This window comes from Pinus tabuliformis, chromosome 1_1 (assembly GCF_031772625.1).
Source record: "Pinus tabuliformis cultivar Carrire ecotype Pingquan chromosome 1_1, CPIR1, whole genome shotgun sequence".
Taxonomy (NCBI): domain Eukaryota; kingdom Viridiplantae; phylum Streptophyta; class Pinopsida; order Pinales; family Pinaceae; genus Pinus; species Pinus tabuliformis.
Window position 1 is genome coordinate 571,824,807 of NC_142297.1, and position 16,052 is coordinate 571,840,858.

Here is a 16,052-nt window from a genome sequence, read left to right on the forward strand (position 1 = left end):
GCATTCGGTGTTCATCTAACCCATTCAGCTGCAATAACCTTTCTTGTTGGGCATGGCTGAGATCTAGGTCCAGCTGAGCTGCCATCCTCAATGTGTTGTATTCGAACTCAATTGACAGCAAATCTCTCTTCCCATAGACCAGCTCATAAGGTGTGAAGCTGGTTGTGGTCTTCCAAGTGGTGTTGTAAGCCCAAGTGGCCTCAACCAGGCGATCTGCCCAATCCTTTCTGCTGCTGCTCACCACCTTAGTCAAAATCCATTCTAATGCTATATTGGTGACTTCCACCTGCCCATTTGCTTGAGGATGATATGGGGTGGAAGTCTTATGCTTGATCTTATGATGAGCGAGCAAGTCTTCAATTAAGTTGGAGGTGAACTGGCTTCCTTGGTCGGTGACTAACTCTCTTGGGTAGCCAAATTTGTAGAAGATGTTTTCTCTTAAAAACTCAACCACCTTTTCTTCTGTTGTTGCTTTGATTGCCTTGGTTTCCGCCCACTTTGTCAGATAGTCTGTGCACACAATGATGTAATACCTTTGCCTTCAAGGAGGATTGATAGGACCCACAAAATCCATACCCCACTTCTCAAATGGCTCAAGAGTCACTTGAGGCTGGAGAGGCATTTCGTCCCTTGGAGTTGGTTTCCCCATCCTTTGGCATCGGTCACATTGGCTGATATATCTTCTGACATCTTGATGAAGCGTGGGCCAATAGTAGCCTGCCTGTAGAATTTTGAAAGCAGTCCTCTTGGCTGCAAAATGTCCTCCACGAGGCCCATCATGACAGGTTAGGAGGATGCAAAGACTTCCTCCTCCCTTACACAATGCTTTAAGATCTGATCGGGGCCAAGTTTGAACAGGTTGCCCCCGATCCAAGTGAATGAGGCACTTTTCCTCACAATTATGCTCTTCTCTTTTGAGGATAGATACGGAGGGAACTGTGGTGAGACCAGGTAGTTTGCTATATCAGCAAACCATGGAGAGAGTACTGAGATAGCAAATAAATGTTCATCTGGCATCTCGTCATCCACTGTTCCATCTTCACCTGCAGGTAAATCCAATCTAGACAAGAAGTCAGCAACAACATTTTCTTTACCTTGTTTGTCAACGATAGTCAAATCAAACTGCTGCAACAAAAGTAACCATCTAATAATACGAGCATTCACATCCGGTTTATTCATTAAATATCTAATTGCAACATGATCAATATGTACAAATGTTTGATAGCCAGTGATGTAGTGTCGGAACTTGTTCAGGGCATGGACCACGACCAAGAACTCTTTCTTAGTTACAGTATAATTCATTTCTGCCTTGGATAAGTTTTTGCTGATAAAGTATATGGCATATGGGAGTTTTTGTTCAACCCATCCTAAGGCTGCCCCTATGGCTTTGTTCGAGGCATCAGTGTGGATGTGGAAAGGTAGGGCCCAGTTTGGACCTCTCAAGATCGGGGCAGACACCAATTTATCCTTTAATTCATTCAGAGCCTTCTGACAGTCGTCCGTCCATTTGAACTCAACATCCTTTGCTAAGAGGCCAAACAATGGCAAGGCTAGCTTACTGAAGTCTTTAATGAATCTTCTATAATATCCTGCTAAGCCTAAGAAACTCAGAACATCTCTTACCTTCTGAGGAGGTGGAACCTTTTTGATGAGAGAAATTTTATTAGGATCCACCTGTAATCCTTGGCGAGAAATGGTATGTCCTAGCATGGTCCCTTCAGTCATCAGGAATTCACATTTTTAGGACTAAGGGATAGGTTCATCTCAATGCACTTGGTTAGAACTTTTCCTAGATTGGACAATGCTTCCTGGAAGTTGGACCCATAAGTAGTGAAGTCATCCATATAGATTTCCACCGAATCATGGGCCAGCTCCGAAAAGATGCTCAATACTGCTCTCTGGAAAGTGGCAGGAGCGTTGCATAGCCCAAAGGGAAGGACTCGGTAATCAAAGGTACCCCAAGGACAAGTGAAGGTGGTCTTATCTTGATCTTCCAGGTTGATTTGGATCTGATTATACCCGCTAAACCCATATAGGAAAGAGAAAAACTTATTTCCTGCCAGTCCATCCAACACTTGATCTATGAAGGGCAGAGGGAAGTGGTCTTTCTTGGTGGCTTTGTAGTTCTTTGTAGTCCACACAGATTCTCCACTTCCCATTTTTCTTGGGAACCAACACCAGAGGGGAAACCCACTCGCTATCCGAGATGGGGTAGATGAATCCTGCATCCAACAGTTTTTGCAATTCTTCTTTGACAATGTCCTTAAGGGCTGGATTCATTCTCCTTTGAGGTTGCCTGACCGGTTTACAATCTTCTTTAATGTAGATGTGATGGGTACAGATCGAAGGATGGACTCCTTTCATCTCCTTATAGCTCCAAGCAAAAGCATCTAGATGACTGGCCAGCAAGCTACACAGCTCCTTTTCCTGGGAAGGAGATAGGGAGGAGCTGATCTTTAAAGTTCTCTCGGGGCCAAACTCCACATTCTTAACTCTGGGAGAGGTTGGATCAGTCACACAGAGGTCCACTAAGGTGTTGGCTTGAGTATCCTCCACCAATTCCTCTAAGGACAATGCACTGGGAGGCAGATTCTGAATCAAGGTCTCAATCAAATCATCCTCGGTTTGAGGACCTCCTCTGGTGGTTTCTAAGGTGCATAAGGGTGCAGAGTATACCTCATCCTCTTCTCCTTCTTCCAACCAAAGTGGTAAGTCATGCAGAGTTTGGGCAGGAGGGTATAGGACTAGCTGCTTGGACATAGGACCATTTTTGATGGTCATGTTTCCTGCTCGGCTACTTATGTAAGCATCTGCAGTGGCTAACCAAGGCCTTCCAAAAATAAGGGGGTATCCAATAAGCTTTGCCTTTGTTTGAAGGACCAAGAAGTCCGCAGGATACTCCCAAGAGTCAATAGAGACCAAGACATCCTCCACAATCCCTTCGGGAGTCACGGTGGAGTGGTCTGCCAGCTGCAGGACTGTTAAGGTCTTCCTTAAGGAACTCTGAAGGTTGAGTTTGAGCATGGTATCCCTGGTCATCACATTAATGGCAACCCCTAAATCAATCAAGGTGTGGAGTATGATGGTGCCATTGATGTGGATATCAACTACAGGTATCCCAGGATCCAAATACTTTGGACATATTACTTGCCCCAACATAAGATCAGACAGTTGTCCTATGACATTGATAGTTGAGGCATCTCTTTTTCGCCTGCCTGGCCTGAAACACTTTTCCTTAACCAATTTGTTGTATATCGGTACATATTTGATGGCTTGGAGAAGTGCTATTCTCACACACAATTGTTTGAGTTCTCCCAGAAGCTCATTCTCTTCTGGGTTGGGTTGTGTGGTTACTGTTAGTCTCTCAGGAAAGGGTGGAATGACCTTGGGTTCACTTTCCTGTTTATCTTCCTCGTCCTCTAGGGGAGGAGGTTGGCGATCCAAAAGAGTCTTCCCGGATCGCAGGTTGATCTCCTGGATTTCCACAGCATAGGTAGGGCATGTTGTTTCCCCAGTATATACCTGTTGGGCCTGTCGGTTGTTGGGGTTCGGGTTCGGTTGAGCAGGCATTTGGGGTTGTCTGGGAGGAGCAGGAGGTAATGGTTGTGGTTGAGCTGGTGGTGGAGGAAAAATGGCGGGAGGAGTGTTGTACTGGGGCCTCCACCCCGGTTGAGGTGCATTCCACTGAGGTTGTGGCTGGAAATGTGAGTGTAACGAATGAGTAGTGGGTTGAGTATGGTACTGAGGTGGGTAAGACCATGGAGGAGGTACAGACCAGGAAGGATGAGTGGGGGGACCCCAAGAAGGCATAGGAGTAGATTGGTTGGGGCTATAATAAGCTTGGGATGTCCCTTGCATCCCCTGCTGGTAAGGTCTAGGTCCATGCGGCCTCCTTTGGTTGAGGAAGTAGAGAGGTTCAGTGGGTGCCTTAGTTCCTTGGTACATGGCCTTAAATCCAGGTAAGGTTGGGCATTGGTTTGTGGGGTGGTCCTCCTCACAAACGAAACATACCTCTACTGAGTGTAATGGACACTCGTTCTTAGGGTGCTTCCTCGTACACCTAGGACAGAAGATGGCCAAAGCCCTCTCAGCTTCCTCTTTCTTCTGCTGGATTCGGAAGGTATCTAGTTACATGGCAATGGTCTGTCTCACCTCACTTTTGAGGTCCTCCAGTTGATTAGAAAACTCATGCTTGGAGAAAGTAGTACTAGCTGAAAGTGGGTTTCCCCTACCTCTTTTTCGGGCTGCCCTAGAGTGGTTTCTAAACACAGTCTTTATATCCTCATAGGGTAGTTGGTAAATATCTCCTCCAGCTAGCATGTGACGGGTATCTAGAAGATCTTCAAGGACTCCTCGGAGCAGGACCAACTTGAGAGATTCAGGGTCAAGTGTGCACCTGGCTCGTTTATAGCTAAGTTGGAACCTTTCCTCGTAATCTTCTAAAGACTCATCGTTTCCCATGGTCATCCGAAAAATTTCTCCCTTGGCTTCCTTGGACCTACAGTAGTCCCGGTATTTGGTATTTAAAGCTTGCTGCATCTGAGCCCAAGTGGTGATACTGTTTCCAGCTAAGCCCATGAACCAGCGTAATGCTACATCCTTGAGGGTAGAGGGAAAGAGTTTCAATTTTTGCTCATCTTCTGTATAGTCATAGGTTCGACAAAGGACAACAAACTCAAACAGGAAGGTATCAGAGTCTTCAGTAGTCAATCCATGGAAGTGAGGTAAAGCGGAGGGGCTAATGTTTTTCATTTTCATGTCTCCATTAGTCTCTCGGATGGGAAAGGCACCTTCTATTCTCTCATCTTCTCTTCTACCGTTTCGGTTTTCAGCCATGGCTTCAGATGGAGTGTTCTCTAACTCTTCTTCTGTTATAGGATCTTCGTATATCTCAGGAGGCTCTCCTATAGGTTCTTCTTGATCACTGTCACCAAAGAAGAGAGAAGGGTGACTCAGTGAAGTGGTGGGGGTGTTGGGTAAGAATTTGCCAGTTTTATCTCTGTTCCTACGAGGCATGAAATGGAAAGACTTTTGATTGATTGATTTTTTATTATTATTATTATTTTTTTTTTTTGCTTGTACTTGCAAAAACTAAAATAGATTGAACTGCAACTAACTATCTTGCTGAAACGAAAATGTGGAACTGAAATGAAAGCAGGAAAGGACTAATCTATTTTGCTCAAATGAAATTGCAGGAATGAAACGCTAGTCCACGCTTGCAAAATTGAAATGCTAATCTACGCTTGAAAAATTGAAATTGCAGAATTGAAATGCTAATCTATGAAAGCAGGAAAGATCTACTCTACTTTTGCGGAAATGAAATTGCAGAATGGAAATGAAATAAACTATTTAGCAGAAGGCAAGAGTAGAAAAATAGAAGAAAAGCAACAATCACTAATACTTTGACGCTTCCCCGGCAACGGCGCCAAAAAGATGGTGGGCTCCAGTATTGCAGCAATAATGCTACAACTCCTAGGACTCCCTTCTTTACTTTTATCAACCTGGTAGTTCGTAACAAACTTGGAAGCGACAATGCTGTATGCACAAGTACTAGCTCTTCTGCAGCTATCACTTGGTCAGCTAGCACAAGTCCGCTAGGGGCTTAAGCCAACTGCTATGAGCTCTTAGAAGAAGCTTTTTAACCGATGGATGGAAGCTAACTCAAAGGAAGCTAATCTACTTGCGGAAAGAAACTGAAAGCCAACAAGTAACGCAAACCCGAGCAAACCCTAATTCCACCAGCTAGTCCTACTGATGCAAAGGAGAGAAATGCAAACTATTAAGAGAGATGCCATTACTTCTATGAAGGTGAAATGCATGTGTCTAGACTACCTTTATCTGAAGAAAACATCTTTTTGTGTTTTTGAGTAAGTTATTAGAATTATCTTGCATGTGTTTTTAACTGGATTTTTATTGTGCAGGGGTGGATCAAGGAGGAGAAATACTTGGAAAAGGTTGGGAATGTTCAGAGAGGGTCTAAGGAGTCCCTAACACCCTTCCAAAAAGTCTCACAGAGTTTGGCTATCAAGAAACCTCATTCGTGAGCTTCTACAGGAAGTCTGCAGGGGTTCTACAGGATGTTTCAGGAATTTCTACAAAATGTTCAGAAATTTCTACAAGATGTGTAAGAATTGGATTTTGGAGGATGGGTGAGTGAAGGAAGATGCATGGATGGATAAGGAGGTAGGATAGGGGCCTGAAATGACCCAGGGACTGATGGATGGAGTGGTGAGAGGGTGTAGAAGGCTGACTTGGCTTGAAGAAGGCTAAGACAAAGGAGGAGCAAGAAGGTAGGGTTATGTGGGCAAAAGAACAGTTGTGAGACGGGGAACCTAACTGGGAGATGGAGCAGTTGGCCTGGACGAAGCTTAGGTGGATGAGAGAGTGGAGGAGATGCCCTACACGGTGTACACTTAACCGAATCAACCAAGTCCTGCACACAATCGAAATCTTAGCTAATCTATTCTAACTGTCAATGAAACAAATGAACAACAGCTTTATTTATAAAGAGAACCATGTGCATCACTTAAGCGAAGAAGCATTTCAGAGGTCTGAATGCATAACTAACTTCTACAAATGAAAACATTACACCAAGGATTGCATGGTCAAGCAAACTAGTGTTTTTGTTGGGGCAGCACTGTTTCTGCAATTCCAGCCCCTGATCCAATAAGGATGAGGTGAAACTGAGAGTGTTGTCAACCCTTTTCTTGGAGCTTTATCTGTTATTATCCTACCAATCTATTCTACACATCTGCAGCAATTCTATTTATCACCAGTGACCTATTTAACCAACACAACTAAATCTGCTCAACAGAAACACGTTTCAAATGCATAAAAGGAAAATCACGATGCATAAAGAAAAGATAACAATACAAAGAAGGAGGCCCTAGGCTCTCAGGTTGGGCCCAACCCCGAGAGCTATGGCTCCTATAGAAAACTCAGAGCTGATATCAAATCGGACTGCTTCTCATTATCAAAAAATAATCATAAGTCAAGAGTTATGCCAAAAATGGCTACAAGAGAACAAAATAAAGCTAGCAACACTGAGTAAAAAATATGCAAGAGTTTACAAAAGTCCCTCACGAAGGCTGAGGCCTTAACATTTATACACCACGAGGTCCTAGTTGGCCTCTTAAATCTATGGGACTTGGCTGCCCAAACTGTGAGCGAACAGCTCCTTCCAAAAATTTGTTTGGCTGCCTTCTAGATCCGATTTTGGTGGCCTTTGGAGCTCGGAGTTGGGGGTGAGGATCCCGAGGAATGCTATTTAATGCCATAGACAACCCCCCTATGAATCCTCAACCCAAACTTGGCTGTCTCCTAGCCCATGACTGCTCGGTTTTGCTCCAACATATGTCAAAAAACCTGAAACGAGCACGTGCTAGCCACCTAGAAAGAGTGACTACCCTTATTCGTACAAATGACATAAACATACTGAAAAATAATGCATAAGTTACGAAAAATGAAGGATTGAACAAGGAAATTTAGGCCAAATGAGCCCAAAATGTTACCAAATTTGGGGCTCATCAAGGTCCAAACCCAAATTGCACCTCCAAAGATTGCATTATAGATGATGGTTAATCTCTCTCTCTCTCTCTCTCTCTCTCTCTCTCTCTCTATATATATATATATATATATATATATATATTTCATTTTTTTAATTGCATTTTTGAATGCATAAATAGATTCAACCCCTTGAATACATGGAATTAAATAGCTTAAACATGGAATTCCAACAAATAATTGCTCTATTAAAAAATTCAATGTGTATCATAAATAAAATATTTCAATATATAAAATGAAGTAATATTGAAATGCATTTAGAATATATATTAATAGGAAAAAAACTTTAATTTAGACAATTTAATCCATAAATAAAATATCTCAATGCTCATGTTAACTAAATTATTTCAATGTCAACAATTTACATATAATAATAATAATAATAAATGTCTATATAATATAAAATAATTAAAAAAATTAAATTTTTTTTGTCATAGTATTTCAAGCATCATTATTTCCATTAAAAAATTCATATGTGTATCACAAATAAAATATTTCAATATATAAAATTAAGTAATATTGAAATGCATTTAAAATATATATTAATAGGGGAAAAAACTTTAATCTAGACAATTTAATCCATAAATAAAATATCTCAATGCTCATCTTAACTAAATTATTTCAATGTTAACAATTTACATATAATAATAATAATAATAATAATAATAAATGTCTTTATAATATAAAATAATTAGAAAAATTAAATTCTTCTTGTCATAGTATTTCAAGTATTATTATTTTATATTTTGACTCTTTTATTAAGGGTTAATTTTGAATAAAGCAATTATTTATTGGAATTGCATGTTTAAGTCATTTTATTTCATATATTCGAAAGGTTGAATCCATTTATTCATTCTAAAATATATATATACTTTTTTTTTTTTTATCTTAACTATCCTCTCTTATTGAAACATATGATATATTGAAGACTAACCTCCCAATAAATGTCGAACAATCTCCAACCACTTGAAACATAATATAGAACTTCAAAATGAGATCCTAATAATATCCAAGTTTGAATTTCAAATCTTTTGACCTACTATAACAATAGACATCAATAAAAAAAAAAATCATCTTGAATTCAAGAATTTTTTTTTTTAAATTCTTAAATTCAATTTCTTGTTAAAAGATTCTTAATAAAATTAGGAAAGAAATGCTCACAGGATTCTAAAAACTAAAAACTAATTATCATAATAATTATTAATTATAAAAATGATATGTAAACAAAAAAAAATTATGATTAATGTAATTTGATTTGGAAAAAAATAAAAAAATATTATAAGTCAAATTAAAATGTAAGAAAACAAAAAAAAAATATGGGGAAAATATTTTTTAATTATTTTTCCCTCTTTAAAATATGTCATATTTTTTTTTTTAAGCTTTACACGACTACATCTTTATCATGTTCAATGGCGGGGAATTGACAAAAAAAAAAAAAAAAACTCTTGAATTCAAGAAGATTAATTTTTTGAATTCTTGAATTCAATAAGATCATTTCCTTGAATTTTTAATATTCTTGGAGGCATAAATTATAAAAATTATGCTTAAATAAACAAATTCAATAAAGCTGGGAAAAAATTGCTCACAAGATCCTAAAAATTAGTAACTATACATCAATAAAACTTTCCTAACAAAATTAGTTCACAAGATTTTAAAACTAATAACTAATTATCATAATCATTATTATTATAAAAGTGACATGTAAACAAAAAATATGATTAATATAATTGGATTTGAAAATAAGAAAAAAAAAATAGAAAAAGACATTTTTTTTTATAAGTCAAATTAAAAAGTAAGAAAACAAAAAACAAACTAGGGGAAAATAAGTTTGGCAGCATTACATCTTCATCGTGTCCAATATATCATCCTGACAGGGCGGAGAATTGAATCAGTGACTTCACATCAAGGAGTGCCTTAATAGAGCACCCTATCCCCATCTATCTGAGAGCGATGAATTGAATCAGTGACTTCACATCAAGGAGTGTTTGATGCCCCAGGATAAATGTAAATATTTGATTTACTGTGGTACTTGATAAACTGAATTGACTATTATTATCTATTGGGATTTAATAATATTTTATGTGGTTCTTTAAAAAAAAAAAAAAAGTGTTCTTGAAAAGCTGGCAACTTCCCAGGGGGGTGGTTGCTGTGTGTCCTAGATACCCTAACTGTTTTCCTAACGGGGGTTTTTCCCAGAGGAAAGAGAGCAGTATGGGGTTATTTTTTGGTTCTGTGCTGTGGGGACAGGCAGAGGGACAGATACACACCTAAAGAAAACAGAGAAGGCTAAGTCTGGTGAGGACCAGATAGCCACACACAAAAGTGCACCAACTTGCTAAGGGCAGTGGTCCGGCAAGGGAGCTAGGGGGGAGATTTCGATCCTGGAGGACAAATCTCAAGGTAGGGTGGCATATTGGAAGTGGGAGTAACAGAGGAGGCCTGACTTCAGAGTATTAGTAAGTTACAGCAGTGCAGGTAAGTGTGCGAACATTTATAAAAATTTCTGTAAAGATAATAGGATAGGTAATGTGCTATATAGGATTACTGATTACTGCAGAAAACTCAAGAACTGGCTATCGCCACTGAGGTGGTGTTAACTGGAATAAAAAAAAAAAACAATAACAGACGTAGGATGTGTTCTCTTGTTGATTATTAAATGTTGGTTTCTTACTTTTAAAAAAATATAGTAACAGTATAATCGAAATGGTAAAAGACTAGGGTCGATACTGGGCGGTTGTAGTTAACAGCCTTAGTCGGCCTATCCCTGAATACAGAGGGACTTCGTAGTAAAGTACTCTGAGAAAGAACTGTTACGGCACCTTTGTTAAACATTTGTGGCAAACGCGTGAAGCAATATTTAGTGTAACAACTAATGGAAATACAGGTTCCATAGTATGATATGGATTCTTTGCCGTGAATAGGAATAGTGTCAGGCACTGCGGCCCCCGAAATAAAACAAAAAGAAATAGGTTAGGTTGACTCCTCTATGGGATCTGTTCAGGGCTTGATAGCTTGAGCATGTGAGTTGTGACGGAGAGGAAAGTTTATGGACCCTGAGAGGATAAGCCGGAAATGGGGAGTAATCAACAAGAAAACAAATTCCCTGCGAAATAGGACTAGAGTAGTAACCATGCTACCAACTAAATAAGTGACGTTTAATGAACCAGAATTCCAGTGGAATAATTCTACAACGGGAAACCTTCACTATCCGGAACTGGTGGGGTTCCAGACCTGTGGTATTACTTTGCATGCATCCGCATGAGAAACGGGGTCTTGGGTTTCGACTGCATTGAATACGAGGTACTAGAGGATAGGATATCATGGATGTGAGTGGTAGGGCCGTAACCCATGAACCTTCAAGCCAGGCCAACCTCCCCAACTGATTTAAGGACGGGAAAATACCTCTATTGGTTAAGCAGAAAACACCACGATTGACAAAGTATAATACCGAAACCCTTCTTTAGAATGAAACGTAAAGCTGGAAGCTGAAAACAAATGTAAATATACATACTGCTACATAGAGCCATAACTTCAGGGAAATTGAACTAGCTTAAACAAATAAATATAATTAAAAATCTGAGCAATAAATCCATTCAGTAGAGCCATAATATACATGTATACTCCAGATTGCAATAAAATTCTCTGTGTTCAGTTCCAAGTCCAGTGGACCAATGAACGGAGTGCAAAGGACATATTACATTAAAAAAATACTGAGCCATGAAACTGGAGGAGTCACCCGGGGTCACAAGTCATTCCCAGGTAGACCTGATATAGTTTTTAACAAGCATAACTGTATGCAAGAATAACAAACCAAACCCCATGCACAGCCAGTGCGGCTCAGTGAAAACAACAGGAGGAACGAAGCCTCATACTAATTTATCTAATCCACAATGTACTCCTCAGAAATAACTTCACCGGAACATGAAACCGGGTTACCCATTAAGCTGTAGACAAAAAAAAAACAGGCACAGTACCCTGTAGACCGAACCCTGATTCCCTTCTACAACAAAATTAAATGGAATATCCTCATACCGTGGAAGCCAGGAAGGTTACCCACTTGCCACTTCGCCCAAAGCTCTTCATAACCTGGACAGAAGGATGGGGGCACCTGCGTGTGAACTAAAACACTAGGGTTAAAACTTGTGCATACTAAATTTGTATACGATAGATCTGCCTGCAAATCAAAACGACTGTAAATCAATAAACTAGGAAAGGAAATTGCAAGAATTTACCCGGTCGATGAATTCCGGTAGTGGAATTAGGTGTTGAAACTTCACATACTCGTTCTCTGTAATTCCCAGACCTTAAAGCCGAGACAGACAGCCTCAGTCGAGGCAGGAGGAGGAGCAGGTTCCATGTCCTTCCGCGGAAATAATGCGGCAAGAGCTCGGCGCCAAGGTAGTGTAAGGTAGCAAGCATCCAGGCAACCGTTGGATTGCCTCCCCCGTTTCGCAGTCGTCGATGCATGACAGATCCCAAGGCGACAGCTGGAGTCTACCCACGCCATGTACCCGGGGTGGGATGGATGAGTGATTACTCAATTAATGTCAACCAAAAACAATGCATTCCAACTAACACCAGAACCCTAGCATCGTTAAATTTCATACCCCTAGAGTATTACACAAATCACCAGGTGGGAAACGTGGCACTCGCAGGTAGAATCGAGTCATAAAGACTTTCTTGAGAACCCTTGCAGTCCTATCCACCTGGTTGGGTGATGGTACGCCTATAGGACATGGTTGATGCCAGTTTAATTAAACCATCATGGGAATGTACACACAAGGATAGGATTTCTGACCTGTCAACCGTGTAGAGTTTACAGCAAAAACCCAGTTATGTGTTGATAACTATAGGAATATGTATAGATAATTTTGTTTTAAAAAAAAATTTGTAGCGGGACATATGACAAGTGGTATCAGAGCCCAGGTTTCAAAAACTAAGCCCTCTAGGGAAAACACCCCAAAAAAAAAAAAAACAGAGTCAAATTATTATGTGTTTTGCAATTGCAACCCTTCTTATATTTACATGAAGCAGTTAACCTGTTAACTTTCCTTTTTGGTTTTGTTCTCAGGCTAAGAGCAGGGGAAAAACAGCAGACAGCTAATATGCGAAATTCGAGCAGTGCTCCCCATCGATTTGTAGCAGGCCAGGGACCTGCAATAGACCCTGGGGTTAACCCAGAATTATGGGTTCAGCTTGGGGAGGAGACCCGTCGTACGAATTTAGCAATATTAGAGACAGTACAAGAATTGAAAAACGAAATGGCCCAATTGTAGGAAGATAACGCCAAATTAACCATGGAGCAGGAAAGGATCTTAAAGAGCCTATCAGACAAATAGAATCAGCCACCGTTGAAACCCAGTGTTGAATAGCAGCGAGAATCAGAAGAGTGAAATCACCATACATAACCAGAGGAATCAGAGGGAAGGGATGAAGAACGGGAAGAACGATCCGACAACGCTTCCGAGCAGCAGACATCAAAGAGGCAACGAATAAAGCTGCAAATGGAATTTCGCAAGATCAAACTGCCCCACTTTGACGGAAATTAAGAGGAAGCAGCTAAAGCATGATTGATTAATATGAACAAATATTTCCAGCTGTACAAATATGATCATAACCTCAAGGCACAGTTAGCCATTTTCCAGCTACAAGGGAAGGCCACTCTCTGGCGGGAGGAAGTTAAAATTGTGAAAGGAGTAAGTGAGCAGAATGTTTCTTGGGGACAAATTTAGAAATATTTCAAGGAAAGGTACCTGATGGAGCGTTTCTATGACGAAAAGGCGAGGGAATTCCATGACTTGCGGTTGGGACAGCAGACCATGGACGAATTTATCACTCGTTTTACATCCTTACTTCGTTATGTACCTTATATCAAGGAAGAAAAGACTAAAGTGCAGAGGTTTGTCAGCAGTTTACCCTCGAATATGAGGGAAAGGATTGAATTTGACAATCCGAAAACTATGGACGAAGTAATACGTAAGGCCGGAATTTGTTACCAGCAGAGTAAGCAGAAGGGGGAAGTCCCGGGCAAGAGATGGGCTGATAAAAGGAACAATAAATTGGCTGGGAACAATAAAGGGAATCGAGGTGGAGGTAGTAAGGGCCTTGCCAAAGGGCAAACCAGTAGGAATTCCCAGAAAATCTCCCTCAGATCAAAACCAACTGGTGAGTCAAGGATCAGTGAACCACCTGGAAAATTTGACAGTGAAGGGTCAACAAGGCCTCCCGTGCAGTGTTGGGGCTGCGGTGGACCTCATTACGTCAAAAACTGCCCACAGCGGAAAGGAGCTGAACAGATTTCCCAGATCCACAAGGCATCAACAGTCGGTGATGTAGGACGTAGTCTACCAAGGATTAATGCTGCCCTGGAAGATCGTCAAGCGGAGTACCAACCGACCATGGTGGAATTTGAAGGTAAAATTTCAGACCTTACTGTCACTGTTTTAATTGATCCTGGAGCCACATTAAGTTACATTAGTCCTAAGATTGTGGAGCAATGTAAATTGCAAACTGTTGAATTTAGGAATCCATGGTTAGTACAGTTGGCTACCGGGGCAAAGCGAAGATTACAGGAAAAGGTCGACAACTACCCCTTAAAGATATCAGGACAGTCAATAAGGGCAGATCTGAATGTACTTCCCCTTGGTTCATATGATGTTCTTATTGGTATGGATTGGCTGGAAAAGCATTGGTCCCTAGTCAACTGCAAAACAAAGACTATTTACTTCAGGGATGAGTTGGGGGCAAGGAAAGAAATGCAAGGGATTAAACGGCCTATACAAGTGCGGCCAATAACTGCCTCTCAATTAGATAAGTGCATTAGGAAGGGGTGTCAGATTTATGCCATCCAAGTAGGCTATGCTAATTCAAAAGATAAAGCGGTCACTTTGGACAACATCCCTGTGATACAAGAATTTGTTGACGTGTTTCCGGAGGAGATTCTTGGACTACCACCTAAGAGAGATATAGATTTTACTATCGAGTTGGTACCAGGGGCAGCACCGGTATCCCGAGACCCCTACAGAATGAGTACACCTGAGTTTACAGAATTAAAAATGCAGTTACAGGAACTGCTAGACAAAAATTACATTCGCCCCCGTGTGTCCCCGTGGGGAACTCCTATATTGTTTGTTAAGAAAAAGGACGGTACCCTTCGAATGTGCATAGATTATCGTCAATTGAATAAATTGACCATCAAGAACAAGTATCCCTTACCTCGGATCGACGAACTTTTTGATCAAGTGAAGGGAGCAACAGTATTTTCCAAGATCGATCTGCGATCAGGCTATCACCAAATTCAGATTAAGGAGGAAGACATAGCTAAGACTGCTTTTAGGACAAGGTATGGGCATTACGAGTTTGTGGTGCTACCCTTTGGGTTAACTAACGCCCCTGCGACCTTTATGTGTTTAATGAACAACATATTTCATCAATATTTGGACAGATTTGTACTGATCTTTATTGATGATATACTGATATATTCTCACACGATGGAAGAACACAAGGAGCACCTTAGGCTGGTGCTGCAAACCCTCCAGGAACACCAATTATATGCCAAGTTCAGTAAGTGCGACTTCTTTAAAGAGGAAATACAGTATTTGGGGCATATAATCACGAAAGAGGGGATCGCAGTGGACCCTGAAAAGATAAAGACCATAATGGAATGGCCTGTACCAAAGGATGTGGCAGACATCCGATCTTTCATGGGATTAGCCGGGTATTACAGACGATTTGTAGAAGGATTCTCTAGGATAGCGTACCCTATCACTTCCTTACAGAAAAAGGGGAGAGCTTTTAAATGGACCCCAGACTGTCAAAAAAGTTTTGAGCAGCTTAAGCATCTGCTCACCACCGCACCCATTCTGAGCATAGCTGATCCCAACAAGGAATATGTGGTGTGCACTGACGCGAGCAAAGAGGGTGTGGGAGGCGTGTTGATGCAAGAAGGGAAGGTAATCGCCTACGAGTCCAGGAAACTGAAAGAACATGAGCAGAAATATTCTGCTTATGATCTAGAATTGGCAGTTGTTATTCACGCCTTGAAAATGTGGCGACATTACCTTATGGGTAGGAAATTCTTACTATTAACGGACCATCACAGCTTAACTAATTACTTCAGCCAGCCCACCCTAAATGCCAGGCAAGCACGGTGGGTGGATTTTCTAGGCGGTTTTGATTTCGAGATCAAACATTTGAAAGGGAAAGAGAATCGGGTGGTGGATGCGTTAAGTCAGAAATTACAATGTCTATATGAAATTTCTTGTAGCGAATGGAAGAGCCCCTTTGAAGAGATGATTAAAAAAGTAGCAGAACTGGATATAGTATATCAGCAAATAAAACAGCAGGTACAGCAGTTGACCAGCCAAGGAAATCAATCAAATTACTCGGTAAATGTTACTGGAATGCTGTGTTATAAGAAAAGGTTGTATGTGCCCAATCAAAACAGCATTAAAAACTTACTGCTGGATGAATTTCATAAAATTCATTAT